The 4,806-nt window shown below is 32.8% G+C and overlaps 1 long non-coding RNA gene across 1 annotated transcript; it reads left to right on the top strand.

The window, feature by feature from the left end:
• The first annotated feature begins 851 nt into the window (after positions 1 to 851).
• LOC147489891 (uncharacterized) lies at positions 852 to 3,942 on the top strand. Its single transcript, XR_015202558.1, has 3 exons — positions 852 to 1,820; positions 2,518 to 2,595; positions 3,723 to 3,942. It is a non-coding gene; the product is annotated as an uncharacterized LOC147489891 (long non-coding RNA).
• The last annotated feature ends 864 nt before the right edge of the window (positions 3,943 to 4,806 follow it).

Here is a 4,806-nt window from a genome sequence, read left to right as displayed (position 1 = left end):
TTAATTTAGAAATTTTAAATTCTAATTTAGTTATTATTTTTAATGTTATATTTAATATTCACGATTTATTTACGTTTTTGGTCCAAACAAACAATTTTAAAAACGTAACAAATTAATTCTCATATTTGGCAAAATTAAAGTAACACTTTATATATAATTGTAACACTTATAAAACGTTAGGAACCTAGTTACACTTTAAAACCGTTACTAAGCAAAAAACTGGAGCGTTACTAATATCCTGTTTTGGTGTAGTGGTATATGGATGAGGAAGACAATGACGATAGATAGGTTTTGGATTTGTTTGTCAATCGAGGGGATTAGAAACAGAGCATTGGGGTTGACTAACCTATATTCTTCCTATTTCACAAATTTCAAGCTAGATCCTACCTCTAAACATGAACTTTGAAAGTAGTGAAAACTAAGACGCAGTTGTGGGACACTTTTTTATTTTATTTTATTTTTTATGATTAATGTCTTACTATTGCAAAAAGTTAACTACCTCAAATTCTAATACCCTTACACATTATGAGTTATGACAACCGTCATTTTTTATATAATGATATACATCTCATGAGGTGTTATCTACCTAACACCAACATAAGTGCTAAATCTAAAAAATATAGAATATATAAGTGTGTTATCTACTCCTTCACCTTATAGTTGATGGATCAACTACAACCCTTATATACTAACCCGATATGTAATTGTCCTTCGTATATGTAATTGTCCTTCGTATATGTACATTATCAATACAACTTGCTTACTTACCAAAACAAAGATGGATCAACTATAGACTCGCTTAGTGATTATATATAATTTGGTCTTCATTTTAAAAAAAAAAAATCATTTGCACGAACTAATATTAATTAATCTACCACAGGGATTAATCTTTCAACTTATAAAGGTTATGTACTTGTTCAAGGTTCGTTAGTCTTCAATTGAGCATTGTATCTGAATGGTAGTTTATTCATAGGTACACGCTTCATTCATAGGTACACACTTCATTCATGTAGTATTGCAATAATATTTCCTTAATGAAGCAGTTCAAGAAAGAAACCCTGCTAGCTATTTGTGATTCGTGTATTAATTATTGATGCCTTACCAACTTCTAACAATTGATTTTGGGTTTCAGTATTTTCTGTCATAAGGTGAATATTGTAGTTTTTTTGGTGTTGTAATTTTTCTTAGTGAATGTTAATAATATATTAATATTTGTGCAAGCGTTTACTTTTTCTATTATCATGATTTTGTTTTCACAGGTAGAACAAAGTAATAACGATTGACCAATAGCTGCAACATGTTTTTGAAGAGCTGAAATGATTAACAATGTTGTTGTTTAATAAAGAAAACAAAGAGAGACTTCGGAGGTGAGACACCACTTATTAGATAAGTCTTCTTAGTGAGATGTAATTAGGTGCCTGGATGATCGTTAGTAGCAAAACATATATGCATGCATGTTGGGTGTCTGTAAGCTTCATGCATGAGTCTGTCTTTTATTGACCTTAACGAAGAATGTACAATGTACACAATCAACAAGATTCTTTTAGTGTTATCACTGCTATATACTGGAACTCAGCTATCGACAACATCGACATGATTCTTTTGGTCCTGTGAGCTCAGCTATCTAGAAGTCTTGAGCTTTGATATTTGAATGACAAAGGGGGATAAATGAAGTATTCTTACCTAAATCGGGCTTGGGTCAAGTAATGATGCAAGTGCGTACTCATCCTTCTAGATTTAACCCAAAATTTTGAGAAATATGGGAATGTATGGAGAATTCTTGACATAAGAAATATATGATGTAGCGAGTCTTTCCAAAGGTATTTATTCATTCATTGATTAATTCAGCAATTTCATTCTCTTGGCATCTTACCTATTGTTAAGTTTGGTATTATTTCCACGTTTCTTATTCACTTTAGTGAGAACATTGAAAATTATGCAACAATGATAGTTTGCAGACTAATTTTAAGAGCAATGAATCAGCAGTACATCAAATGTTTCTAAGAAAAATTGTGCTACTATTGGTGTTTTCGTAAACTTTAAGGGGTAACACAATTGGTCCGGCCTTGGGTTCCTCTTAGGGCCATTGGCGAGGTAGTACCCAGTCGAATTTCCAACCAAGGCTTTGGGATTAGTCGAGGTGTGTGTAAGTTGGCCCAGACACCCAGTTAGCAAAAATAAAAATAAAAAATGGTGTTTTCGTTTAATGTGTGCTTAAATATGGAGGGGTACAATAAGTTTTTGATTTAGCGTAATAGAGAGCTACACTAAATTATGGACACTGACTATTCTTTAGAATTTTTTTTTTCTTTTTATGGTTTATATAGATTTTAGTTAGTATGTCCCAGGTCATGACGTTCAAATCTTTAGAATTAGCTTTACACTATGGGGGTCATGCTTTCTTAATCAGTCCATACATATTATAAGGTTTAATTTTCTCTATTTTTTTTTTTTTTTTACCACTTTGATGTTCTATGTATTTAAATGTGAATCAATTTTCCTGTATCTTTTGTTTAGGTGATTAATGGATGCTGAAAGAATTAATGGCACGGATGACTTTTCTTACCGGGACCTTGCGGCCCATATTAGGAACAAGTAAGGTGTATTAACTGTCCAACTTATAAGGCTAAGTCCAATGGCCCTTTATCCTCCTAAAAATGGAGGCCAAAGTGGAGGTTTTCACTCTCTATCTGTAATTTACTCTCTATATATAGGGAGTATTATTGAGATCTGAGTACATTCAGCGTCGGTTTAAGTGGAGTGGTATGACTTACTTTTTTTTTCTTTATTTGCATTTTGAGCCAGATGAAGTGGAGTGGTTTGTTGAGGTTTTCATTCTTTACCTGTAAAACCATTAGACCCATTTTCCTTATCTATATCTGTAAAACACTGTTAAATTGAAGAATAAGGATAAAGAGTCCAAAACCATTGGACTCAGCCTAAAAGAGGAGGTACCCTTCCATTGGAGACATGCTCTTCTAATTATTTTGTGTCCAACTCCTCACACACATTGAGTGAGATAAATTTTTATAGTCTCTAGATTGATCTATATAGATTTAAGCTAGAAGTATTGTACATGCAGTCTGTTATTCAGTCCTATTTTACTACATGATCGCCCTTGGTGAATTTTAACAATATGTGGGTCAATATGTTCTTTTCTTTCTCAGTTTGGTGTCTAAAACTATACCATGCCATGAAGATTACAAGATTTGCTTATGAGAGAAAAAAAATAATCATAGGAGGATGCGTTAACTACATTAGTAGAGCAGTGTTATTGGTATGCATAGTTCTTTGTTGATCTAAACTTATGAGACTAAGTATAAAGAAATACTAACCCAAAGTTTGTTTAGAAACTCAAAGGGTTGAAAACCTTCACTAAAGAGGTTAATTGACTGTACTTCATGACCGGTATAAAGCACTCATGCATGACAATAACTGATGGGTAGTACACTTAGCCATGAATTGTTCCCATGCCACCAGTTCAAGATAAGCTTCAATGTTTGTCGTGTAATTCAAGAGTAATCTAAGAATAAAGGGCTAGCAAAAACCAAAAATATTCTTTGTTTGGATTACTTTTAAGAGTAGTACGTCGTTCTTAATAGGCACTTGAATTAGTTCATAGGGCAAGGTTGTGAGAAGCAACCATTTGGCTCATCAAATCTATATTTATCACATTAAGGCACATACATGGTTGTATTTAATGGATTTTACATTTTTTGCAGGCTAGACTTTATGGTGAATAATAAAGGTACCCAAAGGAGCTCAACTAACAGTTTATGTTGATAGTATCTATGTAAAAGGTTATCTAAGTTTGTTTATGTTCAATTGTAATAGAATAATGTATTGTACAACCTTTCTTAATATATATTTGCTTACCATCGAGTCAATTCTAATAATCCACTTTTGTTAACTCTGCGTCATAGTGTAAACCTCATACTTTTTAAAACCATTTCTCTTCTGGATGTTTTTCTTTCAATTACACATGCAAACCTTTATTTTTATTTTTCTCGGATGGATTAAAAAACTGTTGAAAGAAAAGTTAGGAATGAATCTTGGCGGTTATATACTTATATCCGGGCTTGCTTGAAGTGTGAAGACGAATCATCGTATCAGATATGTCAAATAGAACTTTCCTATGAATTAAGTGCTAGGATTATCATTTTTAAACTTATAGTGTTGTTGTACATTTTACCATTCACTGCAGGATCATGAAATTTTTTATACTAATTACAATACCAAGGATGTAGTAGGTTTTAGAAGAGAACTTAGAGAGGCAATTGAGCAAAATCTTCTTCATATAAAACCTGCTCGATTTAGATCAGGAAAATCGTACAAATTTTATAAAACCGTGTGCTATGGCTCGAATCCGTAGTCAATCCTATTTTTGATAGGAGCTAGCAATTAACAATTGAATCCAAATTTTGCCATTATTTTCGTATCCTTAATAGTGCGAAAAGAAGGCCCGGCTCCAAATTGTTCAGGAATAGTGGCGAGTTTCTCGATCATTTGGTTTATGGTTAGTCAGTTCTATTTCTCGATGGAGGCAGAGGCAGGGAAGGGACCATTCGTTACCTTAATTGAATTACAATTAAACACACTAAAAGAATGAAGCCCTTAGTTACTATATTTTTCATATATGATTTAATATAGTATATGAAGAGGAAACTTAATGGTGAGTATTCCAAATTTGCTTATATTAGTGGAAATTAACATAGGAGTTCAAATCTGGTTTAGTATTTTTCCTGTTTAATACTATGTAACGAGCGGAGGAACCTCGGGTCCCTTATGGCTTCATATGCCCTTCGT

This window comes from Coptis chinensis, chromosome 7 (genome assembly GCF_015680905.1).
Source record: "Coptis chinensis isolate HL-2020 chromosome 7, ASM1568090v1, whole genome shotgun sequence".
In the NCBI taxonomy this organism is placed as follows: domain Eukaryota; kingdom Viridiplantae; phylum Streptophyta; class Magnoliopsida; order Ranunculales; family Ranunculaceae; genus Coptis; species Coptis chinensis.
This window is presented reverse-complemented; position numbering and strand designations above follow the sequence as displayed.